At 36.4% G+C, this 12,889-nt stretch overlaps 1 protein-coding gene and 1 pseudogene across 1 annotated transcript in view; one reads left to right on the top strand and one right to left on the bottom strand.

The window, feature by feature from the left end:
- The window catches only part of GRID2 (glutamate ionotropic receptor delta type subunit 2), a 1,601,453-nt gene that overhangs the window by 571,931 nt on the left and 1,016,633 nt on the right, over positions 1 to 12,889 (top strand). The gene's annotated exons all lie outside the window — the stretch shown is intronic.
- On the bottom strand, positions 5,683 to 6,459 carry LOC783261 (large ribosomal subunit protein uL30-like; annotated as a pseudogene).

Here is a 12,889-nt window from a genome sequence, read left to right as displayed (position 1 = left end):
GCAGTTTGAAAGCATCAATTCTTTGACACTCTGTCTTCTTTATGGTCCAACTCTTATAGCTGTACATGACTACTGGAAAGACCATGGCCTTGACTATACAGACCTTAGGCAGCACAGTGAGACTTTGCTTTTTAATACACTCTCTAGGTTTGTCATAGTATTCCTTCCAAGAAGCAATCATCTTCTGATTTCATGGCTGCAGTCATCATCCTCAGTGATTTTAGAGCCCAAGAAGAGGAAATCTGTCACTGCTTCCACCTTTTCCCCTTCTATTCACCATGAAGTGATGGGAACAGATGCCATGATCTTAGTTTTGATTTGTTTTTGATACTTAGTTTTAAGCTGGTTTTTCACTCTCCTCTTTCACCCTCATCAAGAGGCTCTTTAGTTCCTCTTTGCTTTCTGCCATTAGAATGGTATCATCCACATATTTGAGGTTGTTGATATTTCTCCCAGAAATCTTGATTCCAACTTGTAACTGATCCAGCTTGGCATTTTGCATGATATTCTCTGTGCATGATACTATATAGCCTTGTCATATTTCTTTCCCAATTTTGAACCAGTTAGTCGTTCCATATAAAGTTCTATCTGTTGCGTATTCACCCACATACAGGTTTCTAGGAGACAGATAAGATGGTCTGGTATTCCCATCTCTATAAGATCTTCCACAATTTGTTAAGATCCACACAGTTAAAGGCTTTGGTATAGTCAATAAAAAAGAAGTAGATGTTTTTCTTGAAATCCCTTGCTTTCTCTATGATACAGTGAATGTTGGCAGTTCAATCTATGGTTTCTCAACCTTTTCTAAACCCAGCTTGTACATCTGGAAGTACTGCTGAAGCCTAGCTTAAAGGATTTTGAGCATAACCTTACTAGCATAGGAAATGAATGCAATTATCTGGTAGTTGGAAGATTCTTTAGTACTGCCCTTCTTGGGAATTGGGAGAAAGATTGACCTTTTCCAGTGCTGTAGCCACTGCTGGGTTTTCCAAATTTGGTGAGATATTGAGTGCAATGCTTTAATAGCATCATCCTTTTGAATTTTAAATGGGTTGCATGGTAGTTCTGTTTTTAATTTTTATAAAGATACCTCTGTACTGTTTCCTGTAGTGGCCGCATCAGTTCACATTGCCACTACTGGGTACAGGTATCCTTTCTCCACCTCCTCACCAAAATTTGTTGTGTCCTTTTTGATGATAGCCATTCTGAAAAGTGTGAGATCATATCTCATTGCTTTTTTAAAAAAAAAAATTGGAGGATAATTGCTTTACGATATTTCCTCGGTTTCTGCCATGCAACAATGTGAATCAGGCATCAGTATACATATGCCCCTCCTTTTTTTTCCTCCCTCCCACTCCCCAGCCTATCCCACTGCTTGAGGTTGTCACAGAGCACTGGGTTGAGCTCCGTGTGATACAGCCACTTCCATTAGCTACCTGTTTTACGTATGATCGTTTATGTGTTTCAACGCTACTCTCTCAGTTAATCTAACCCTCTCCTTCCCTACATTTCCCTGATGGTCTGTGATGTTGAGCATCTTTTCATGTGCCTCTTGACCATCTGCATTTCCTCTTTGGCGTGGCGGGGGGGGCGGGGGGAGTTGATTCAGTTTTCCTACCTATTTTTTAATTGAGTTATTAGGTTTTATCAATACTGAGTTTTATAAACTGTTTATATATGTTATATATTAATCTTTTATTGGTCATATCATTTGCAAATATTTGCTCCCATTTAATACATTGTATTTTATTTTCATTTTGTTGATTTCCTTTGCTATGAAAAGCTTTTAAGTTTAGTTGGGTATAACTTGATTCTTTGTTTTTGTTCTCTTTGTTTTAGGTGAGGGATCCAAAAATGTATTACTGTGATTTATGTCAAAAACTATTCTTCTGTGTTTTCCTCTAGGATTTTTATACTATCCAATCTTTTATTTAGGTCTTTAACTAATTTTGAGTGTATTTGGTATTAGAGAATGTTCTAATTTAATTGTTTTATGTACCTGTCCAATTTTTGCAGTGCCACTTATTGAAGAGACTGTCTTTTCCCCATTTTCTGTTCTTCGCTCATTTGTCACAGATTAATTGATCACAGTTCTTTGGTTTATTTCTGGGCTCTCTATGTTGTTCCATAGATTCAAGTGTCTTTTTTTGTGCCGGTGCCATATTGTTTTAATTATAGTTGCTTTGGTGTATAGTGTGAAGTCAGGGGGCATGATGCGTCCAGCACTGTTCTTCTTTTTCAAGATTGTTTTGGCTGTTTGGAGTCTTTTGTGTTTACATCAGTTCATTTCAGTTCAGTTCAGTCGCTCAGTTGTGTCGACTCTTTGCGACCCCATGAATCGCAGCACGCCAGGCCTCCCTGTCCATCACCAACTCCCGGAGTTCACCCAAACTCATGTCCATCGAGTCGGTGATGCCGTCCAGCCATCTCATCCTCTGTTGTCCCCTTTTCCTCCTGCCCCCAATCCCTCCCAGCATCAGAGTCTTTTCCAGTGAGTCACTTCTTCGCATGAGGTGGCCAAAGTATTGGAGTTTCAGCTTTAGCATCAGTCCTTCCAAAGAACACCCAAGACTGATCTCCTTTAAAATGGACTGGGTGTTTACATACTAATTTTAAAATCAGTTTTTCTAGGTTTCTGAAAAATTCCATTGACATTTTGATAGGGATTGCATCAAGTCTATACATGTCCTTGTTTGTATGGTCATTTATGGGGGAAAAAAGTAAAAACCTGCCCAGAAAGCAAACATAGGAAGAGCATCCCGCAACATAATAAAACCATATGTGACAAACCCACAGCTAACATTATACTCAATGGTGAAAAACTGAAAGCATTTCTTCAAAGATCAGAAAGAAGACATGGAGGCCCACTCTCACTTTCACTCAACATGGATTTGGAAATTCTAGGCACAACAATCAGAAAAAAAGAAGAAATGAAAGGAATACTAACTGGAAAGGAAAAAGTAAAACTGTCACTATTTGCAGATGACATGATACTGTATACAGAAAATGCTGAAAACACGACCAAAAAACTACTAGAATTCATCAATGACTTTGGTGAAGTTTCAGGATACAAATTAATAGACAAAAATCTGTTGTATTTCTATGTTCTAATAATGAACTAGTAGAAAGATAAATGATAGAAAAAAACACATTTACCTTTGCATAAAAAAGAATAAAATACCTTGGAGCAAGCCTAGTTAAGGAGGTAAAAGTTTGATTACTCAGAAAACTATAAGACACTAAAAATAGAAAGTGTAGATGACACAAGCAGATGGAAAGATATACTGTGTTCTTGGTTTGCACGATTCAGTATTGCTAAAAATGACCATACTACCCAAGGGAACCAATGCTTTTAAAAGTGTTTTTATAGATATTTGCTGAACTCAGATAGACCATGTAAAATAGTCAGGGCTTAAAGTCTATTTTTTGCAGCATTGAGTTGAAAAATATCAGTTGTGGTAGAGTAATAGCTTGCTAAAATTGTCTAAGAAAATAATTTCCCCAGTTGAAGAATTTCACCCATAAATTTTATATTGCTATTGAAAAAAAACAATATTAGTACAAGGTACAAAGCTATTGGCAAAGTGAAGTGAATGTTATCAATATTTCGTTCACACATCTAAAGGTTTGGGGTTTTCATTTTGTTTTGTACTGCTTTGTAGTAGGAATTTTCTTTAATGTCCAAGGCAAAGATATAGTATTTTTTTTGTAGCATAAATATTTTAAATGTTTCTGTTTTTATTTTATATTTATTTGCACCATATATATTGCCATTATTTGGCACTGGAAAAATAGAGCATTGTCTATAGGTGATTTTCACATTCTGGCATAAAGACTAACCATTTTATGAGATGGAGAATTGAAGGAATGGGTTGCTTTGGTCATTTAATCAGGCAATATATAAATATCTTTCATGAGCCAACCACTATATTACTTGGATATGGTAATGAATAAAACAGACCCTCAAGAAGAAGGTTGCATCAGAGAAGAATGACATTAAGCAAATCATTCCCAATAACTGAATATATTATTTCAAATATACAAAGAGCTTTAGAGAACTACTTGGATAGAGACAGGTTAGTGAGTACTAATACATCTTTGTATGCTTTCTGGACACTGCATTTCTCTTCAGTAGGCCTGCAATTCCTGCTGAGGTCTGTGGGGTCTTAGTGATGAAATGGAGAAAAAATGGGTAAGAGGGCATGGAAGGACATATGCAGAATGTTCTGGGACTGAGGTATGTATGATAAAGCATAGCACTTGAGAGTGTATTAAACAAAATTGTCCTGTCACTTTGCATAGGAAATATGCAATGAAATCACTTTACTCAATTTGGTTGGCTTGGGTTGAGAATCTACAGAGTATCAGAAACTTTGTAATACAAAGACGTGAAGACCCTACCCTACATAGAGCTTGCTTTAATGGAGAGATAAGTTGAAAAGTCACATAATTATAGTATGCTAAAAGGGAAAGGCAGTGCTCGATAACAATTACATTGACTGTGAAGAGAAAGAAGAGTGATTGAGAATAATAAAAAATTTATAGAAGAGGTGGCTCAAAAGGATAAAATTTAATGCATGAAGATGAGGTTGAGGGTAAAAGGAAGTATAAAAACAAAGGTAGGAATTTGAGAGATAATCTAAACATTTTAAAGATAGGTTAATAGTTTTTTCAGGCTTACATAAGAGAGTAAAGAAATTGGGAAAATAAAGTAAGGTGAGATAAGCAAAAGATAAGCAGGCCTGCCTGTAGGAAACCTTATATTCAGGGATAAGTGAAGATGCCTGGAGAAATAGGCTTGGAGCTACATATGTATTTATTACAGAAGAAATGCTTGTTCAGGAGATTCTGCAGGTAATTCTTAGACTGCTGCTTCTCATACTGACTGTACATTAGTTTTAACCACTGCCTTCTGCATTAGAATTGTATGAGACCCTACTGACAAGGCAGATTTCAAGGGCTACTGTCAAACAGGAAAACTTTTTAAAGTGAGACCATTTCCCCTTCCCCAGCCTTCAAATGACTCTGAGACTGACTAAAATTTCAGAATAATTGGATGAAAGGCAGTGATGATTTTCTTTCAGTACATTTCTTAAAATTAGCATACATAGATGTATGCGTACAAATACATATGAAAAAAAAAAACAATGGATTACATGTACATAGCCTTGTACAATCTGGGGAGAGTTTCCATGCTGCTGCTGCTGCTGCTAAGTCGTTTCAGTCGTGTCCGACTCTGTGCGACCCCATAGACGGCAGCCCACCAGGCTCCCCCGTCCCTAGGATTCTCCAGGCAAGAACACTGGAATGGGTTGCCATTTCCTTCTCCAATGCATGAAGTGAAAACTAAGGGAAGTCATTCAGTCATGTCCAACTCTTAGCGACCCCATGGACTACAGCCTACCAGGCTCCTCCTTCCATGGGATTTTCCAGGCAAGAGTACTGGAGTGGGGTGCCATTGCCTTCTCCGGAGTTTCCATAATAATTTGTTGTTCAGCCTCAGTCTTTGAAATGACTATGTGGTTTTCCATAAAATGGCTGTCCCATTAGTAATTTAATTGCTCCTGCATTCATTAACGTTTACATTTCTTTGTCTAATTTGTGTAATTGCAAACAGTATTGCTGTAGTTATTCTTTTTTGTTTGTTTGTTTCAATTGTTTATTAACCAGATTACAAAAATAATCCTGGTAGATACCTTAGTTCATCCTTCTAATAAGCCTGTTGACCTGGTCTTCCCTGTTGCCAGCATCTCCACCTTCTACAAAATGGGTGGTCTTTTTCTTCATTCCACCTCGTGGAGAAGACAATTTAAAGGGCCACAGGAAGTTGTTTGCTTCTTTGAAACATTTTCCAATGGTATAGATCTCATGAATCAGATCCTCCATGCAGATGATTCCATATTTCCCAAGAGATCAAGCAACCAATGCGTTGTCTGTCAAGGCAATTCACTTTTTGTTGATTTTGCCATAACCACGCTTGTAGATCAATTCATTTACAGACTTCAGATTTGGGTACCCCCATGCAATGTATGGCTCCACAATTCTCAGCATGTTAATTGATGCCTTGTTGAGCTTCACAAATGTGCCGTTGAAGATCTGCTGGAGGCGAAGGAGCTGCAGCACCTTTCGAACCTTTGGGCTCACACCGTTGATACCTCTGATCCTGATGACAAACGCCAATTTGGATTCCGCGGGTACATAGAAGTTCCCCTTTTTTTGTGCCATCCTAGCCATTCGAATTTCAGTTCTATACATCTGCCTGTATCCCTTGTGGTAATGCTTAGCTTTTTCATAGATAAGCTTCCTCTTTGCCTTTCAAAGCATCTTTTGGGCAAACTTCTTTCTCAGTCGCTTGATCTTAAGCTCTGCGAAATTCTTCTGCTTTTTCTTAAGGGTTTCTGGCACAGCAGGAACCTTCTTTTCCTTCTCTTCTGCACCCTCCATGGTTCCAGCCGGGAAGGAGCTGCTGTAGTTATTCTTAAGCACATATCTTTGGAATATGTACTTGTATTTCTGAAATGCAGATAGGTAGAAATTGAACTTTTTGGTCGTTAGATGGGTTACTAAACTGTGGTGATTGCATTATATTACCAAAGGGCTTGCTAGGTGGCACAGTTGGTAAAGAATCCACCTGCCAAGGTAGGAGATGCAAGTGACACAAGTTTGATGCCTAGGACTGGAAGATGCCCTGCAGGAGGGAATGGCAACCCACTCCAGTATTCTTGCCTGGGATATTCCATGGACAGAGGCGCCTGGTGGGCCACAGTCCAGGGAGTTGCAGAGTCAGACAGGACTGAGTACAGCACAGCCACATATTACAAAAATGGTCATTATTTTTGTAACTGACACATTATAACCACAGGGCTACTAGGGTCACATAATCCAGTTTCAAAATATAAATAGTGTTTGCTAAAAATAGTTCTTGAAAGAAAAAATGAAAAATATATTTGAATCTTTCATGTCATGAATAAACTGAAAACTAACATTAAGGTAACAAGGCAAACAATAAGCATTGATACATTGGTGATGATTAAAAATTCAAACAGAATGCATAAATATTATGAATAAATAATAAGAGCATGATGGTAACTGTGCATTACAGAGCTTGGCATTCTTAAGGGTAACATTCTGAAGGATGTTACTATCAAAGTCCAGCAAGAGTTAATAAAACTATGGTAATATTAAAGTCCTTCCTGTTCAAATAGGATTTGTATCCATAAAAATGTCTGTGTTCATATGTGAAGATAAGAGTATATACAGATACAAAATAGCTCTAATTCAGTCTTCTTAGTGTTTTTAACCCTTTTACAGAAGTCAGGAACTGGAATTTAACATCAAAGATCCTAACTGTCCAGAGACTACTCAGGCCAAGTTAATCAATCCAAGTAAAACATTCCACCTAGTAAGATATAGTCCACCTTTAGAATCTCTAAGGTAATAAATGAAGAGAACATAATAGAATTTACAATGGACTAGCAAATTACTTCTTTAAAAAATAACAGGTAAATGGTAAAAGAAAAAAAGCACTTCACTCAATCTGAGATTCTTAAAAATTAACAATTAGCATAATATACAATTCAGCTAGAAGAGGTTGGGTTTGGCAGATTATTTTACTTAAAACACAAATACACACACGTTTTCTAAATATAACCTTATGCCTTGATTTATGTGTAGTAAGGAAAAGAGAACTCTATAACCCAAAATGGCAGTCTTCATCTTGACTGTATACTGGAAAATATAGATACTATTTCTTTATAATGTATTCTTTGATAATACCCAGACCCCAACTCCTGGATTGAATGCAGTAGTTCCTCTTCTGACCTCATACCGTCCTTCACTGGTCACCAGTATAACAGGGATCCAAATGTCACTGTGTCTAGCTTTCTCTTCAGGCAGCTCCTGAAGTGTGGCATCATAAGGGTTAATTTGACCTTAGGAGCTTTCCAGTGGTTTTTACATTCTTAAATCTCAGAACTCCTTTTACATTAAAAAAATAAAAATAAAAACAGTGAGAACCCAAAGACCAAAGAGATTGACAAAGTTTGGCCTGCAGGCCAAATCCAGCCCATCTCCTGCTTTTGTGAATAAGTTATTATTTGAATAGAGCTACCCTATTTATATTTGTATTGTTCATGGTTATTTTCTCTCTGTAGTGGCGGAGTTGAGTAATGTGACAGATGTCATATGGCCTGCTGAGTATAAACTATTTACTGTCTTGTCCTTTTAAGAAAATGTTTGCCAGCCTCTGTTGTATGTGGATGATAACTAGTGATTTTTAACCATATGAAAAGTTAAGCTTCAAAAATTTTAAAATTGAGAAATATATAAGCACACTTTTCATTAGCCACCAGAGCTAAAAGACATGCAGCCTTTGGGAAACTGCTGTGCATTCATGGGAAAATGAGAATGAAAAAGGCGAATAACATCTTAGTATTATCATGAAAGTAGTTTTAACCTCCTATGAGACCCTGGATGTATATAAGGAATGTGAGAGATCCTCAGACCATATTTGAAAGCTGCTGGAATGGTATATGGCAAATAGTAGCTACTCAATATTGCATGGATAGATATGCAATAGCAACAAAAGAGAGTAAATATTTCCATAGTTTCTTAAAATTTAGAGAGAACTTTTATGGCAAAAGTATCAAAGAAAAGGGTTTTAATATAGGAGATGTTAGAGCATGTTTGCAAGCTGAGGAGAAAGAGGGCCATGCAGCCTGGGCATGATTAAGGATGTATATAAACAGACAGAAAAGAGTCAGACACTACTGAGCGACTAAACTGAACTGAATAACAGACAGAAAGAATTAATTTAAAATAGGCCATATGAAGGAACTTAAATGACTTAGTTGAATTTTTATATGGTGCAGAAAGTAGTACGATATAATCCTACAGTGAAAACAAAGAATATGATATAATAATGTAATATGTGGGGGGAATAGATGAGAAATCTTAGGAAGAGCAAAGAAAAATCATCTTCAAAAGAAAATCTTCAAAGGAGGGTTGCTTGAGGAAATTTTACAATGGACGACAGACTAGACTGCCTTCAAAAGATTTAGAGAAGATTGTTCTCAGTGTCAGAGTCTTTCATAACTTACCCTATATCTGTACCCTTCAGGTACATTTTAAAAAACATTTTTTCTTTGACCTTCTTTGTAAAAAAAGTTAAAAACAAAAAAATTCAAGTAGAAATTTAAATTTATTTTCAGTGGAGTCAGAAATGACCAAAGAAAGTTTCAACACCTGTTTTGTAATCTGAAAGTAAGTTAAGAGTTACTCCTGATATCTGGTACACCAATATGCCATGGGTTTGCCTTTACATGCTCTATTCTGTGAAAGTAGTGGGGCTTGGACTGGGTATCTAGTTAGCCTCATGATCTCTTTAGCTACACTCAAATGTACTTTCCATTATAAATGAACAGCAATCCAGTTGTGGTTATACAATGTGTGGTATATGTTTGAGTCACATAAATTATTAGAATCTTTATTCAAGTTGTTTATGGGCAATGGTTTGTTTTGTGTATATTGCTTATCTATACACTTTATTCCTAGGAAAGATATCTAAATTCTGCATAGTATTCAGCCATTCTAGTGAGAGAATGTTTAAAAGAAAAATAAAGATCAGCAATTATGAGCCTAAGCTCATCTAGAAACAATTTGTTGTATTATGTTATTGAAAACAAACATAAATGAATGTCAGTAAGCTATAGTGTTTTACCTCCTTCAGTATTATATTTACATTATTTGCACAGCAGGATGAGAGAGTAATCCCTGAGGAGATATTAAGGAAATCATTTATTTTTCTGTTAGATACACAAATGTGTTACAGTGTGTTTTACCATAAACAATAGCTTTTAATTGGGAGACATGAAAAGTGAATATCACTACCATGTGTGACATGTGAATTATGCTGTGGTATTTATAAATATTTTAGTAGTTACCATTTACCAGATGGAGGTACTGCATGTTTTTGCAAATCTGAAACATCTTTTTTATGATAATAGTCCACATTTGAGGTAATTTCTTCTGTCCTTGAAATATGGATACAGGTTCTCTGTACTGTATGTTGTATTCTAAGCTTTTAGCAGATCAAACAATCCTAAACATGAATACATGTCAAGAAGAATGGTAACAATTCATTTGACTAATGAATGTTAAATTGAAATGTTTTCTCCCCATATGTGCTATAACTTGAAATAAAAGGGCTGAACAAATTCCCCATGTGCATTTTTGTTCATCACACATAACCTTGGAAAAATAACTCTAAAGATGATATTTCAACATGGAGGAAATCACATTAAAGTCCACATTCTATTAGACATAAAGCATTATTCCAAAACATTAAAATTGTTTTTGCCCATTTTCAGGTGGTAAATTAATGTCATTCTCCTTCACTGGTATTTTGTAATTGGAAGAAGTGTCTGCTAGAGATTTCAGTTTCTATGAAAGAACCTTTCCCTCCTCTATTTTTCTTTCTCTTTTTTGGTTCTTTTTCTGTACCCTCAGACTTCTGCTTCTTCTGTTATTACCCTTTAAAGTACTGTGGACATTTTTTAAAGCCACATAGACTAGGCTTGGTATGAGGTCTGTAGGTACCGGTAGCAGCAGCAGAAATGAGACATTGTATTGTCACTCTTTCCTACTGATTGACTGGATGGTCTATCTTGGCTGGCACCCTGCATCTAAATTGGTGTGTCTAGGAAGGCGATGGCAGTAAGATTGTGAGCCTTTCAAGCAAGCATGTGTAGTATTAGCATTTCCTGATGCGTGCTTGAAGAGTTGCTTTTTGATGCTTTCAATAATTTTAATGAGGTATCTTAGCTTGATTTACAAATTTGGCAAACATAACTTGTGTTGTTATGTTTAGACTTTGGTTCTTATTTCATAATGTGTGCTTTGAGAGTCCTTGATGCCATGGAAGAATAAAGAAACTTCATCTCTCACCCTCCTACGGTATCCACAAACAAAGCAGAAAAGGAGATAAAGTAGAATTAGAAATGACTTTTGGAGTATCAAACAAGATTAAAAGGTTTCAAGTCTCTTAGGATAGAGTATTGATTGTAGCAAGGTATGCACACATACACACAGACCACAAACACACAACTCTGAAACCAAATAACATTTTTTTTTTTTTACCAATTGTTAACAAGATTATGGTTTAATTTGAGAGTCAAGAAAGTAGTCTTCTAGCATTTAGATCCATTTGAAGCTCTACATGAGATTTTTCTGTTTTAAAATGTCCCAGGGAAACATATATCTTTGAGTAATGTGATGGAATTTAAGTGCTATGAACACTTGCAAAAGAAGCTAAATTAAAGGCACAAAATTTAAAAGGATATATTATTTCATACATAAATTGCTGGCATCCACTTTATAAATGGGAATTAGATTTGTAGTCTGTAAAAATCCTTAGGAAACTGTGATTTACATTTTTCTCTTGGTTGTTACAGTTTAATATTTCTCCTAATGCATGAAATGTGTTCATGCCACTTTTTGAGAGTCTAAAATGAAAATGTTACAAATAGGAATACATTAAAGAAAATGTTACAGACAGGAATACAGCCATGACATAATCAGGTAGCTCAGCATCTTTCCTAGACTGCAATGGGGGGAGCTTAAGGTATTTGGAACTAATAGCTTCTCTCCCTTTTCTAGGTGGCCATTTGCCTAAACTAGAAAGGTGTAGGGAATAGATTATAAATACTCAGTTACTATTAGGTTCTGTTATTCTTGGCATTAGATCTGAAGGAGCTCTCTCTGGAGGAAGGCTGTGAGAATGCTGCATAGGGTCAGGAAGGTATAATTAGTTAATAATGATTTAAAATCAGGACACCTAGATTTTATTTATTTATTTCAATCCCATCTTTGAGTTTATTTGGGTTTTCATCACTTTTTTTTTTTTTTTTACTTTACAATATTGTATTGGTTTTGCCATACATCAACATGAATCCGCCACGGGTGTACATAAGTTCCCCATCCTGAACCCCCCTCCCACCTCCCTCCCCATACCATACCTCTGGGTCATCCCAGTGCACCAGCCCTGAGCATCCTGTATGATGCATCAAACCTGGACTGGTGATTCATTTCACATATGATATTATACATGTTTCGATGCCATTCTCCCAAATCATCCCATCCTCACCCTCTCCCACAGAGTCCATAAGACTGTTCTACACATCTGTGCCTCTTTTGCTGTCTCGCATACAGGGTTATCATTACCATCTTTCTAAATTCCATACATATGTGTTAGTATACCGTATTGGTGTTTTTCTTTCTGGCTTACTTCACTCTGTGTAATAGGCTCCAGTTTTGTACACCTATTAGAACGGATTCAAATGTATTCTTTTTAATGGCTGAGTAATACTCCATTTGTGTGTATGTACCACAGCTTTCTTATCCATTTGTCTGCTGATGGACATCTAGGTTGCTTCCATGTCCTGACTATTATAAACAGTGCTGCAATGAACATTGGGGTACATGTGTCTCTTTCAATTCTGGTTTCCTTGGTGTGTATGCCCAGCAGTATGACAAACCCACAGCCAACATTATCCTCAATGGTGAAAAATTGAAAGCATTTCCCCTAAAATCAGGAACAAGACAAGGGTGCCCACTTTCACCACTATTATTCAACATAGTTTTGGAAGTTTTGGCCATAGCAATCAGAGCAGAAAAAGAAATAAAAGGAATCCAAATTGGAAAAGAAGAAGTAAAACTCTCACTGTTTGCAGATGACATGATCCTCTACCTAGAAAACCCTAAAGACTCCACCAGAAAATTACTAGAGCTAATCAATGAATATAGTAAAGTTGCAGGATATAAAATCAACACACAGAAATCCCTTGCATTCCTATACACTAATAATGAGAAAATAGAAAGAGAAATTAAGGAA

The sequence above is a fragment of the Bos taurus genome, chromosome 6 (genome assembly GCF_002263795.3).
Source record: "Bos taurus isolate L1 Dominette 01449 registration number 42190680 breed Hereford chromosome 6, ARS-UCD2.0, whole genome shotgun sequence".
In the NCBI taxonomy this organism is placed as follows: domain Eukaryota; kingdom Metazoa; phylum Chordata; class Mammalia; order Artiodactyla; family Bovidae; genus Bos; species Bos taurus.
Note: the sequence above shows the minus strand (reverse complement) of the source record. Positions and strands in the feature narration are given on the sequence as shown.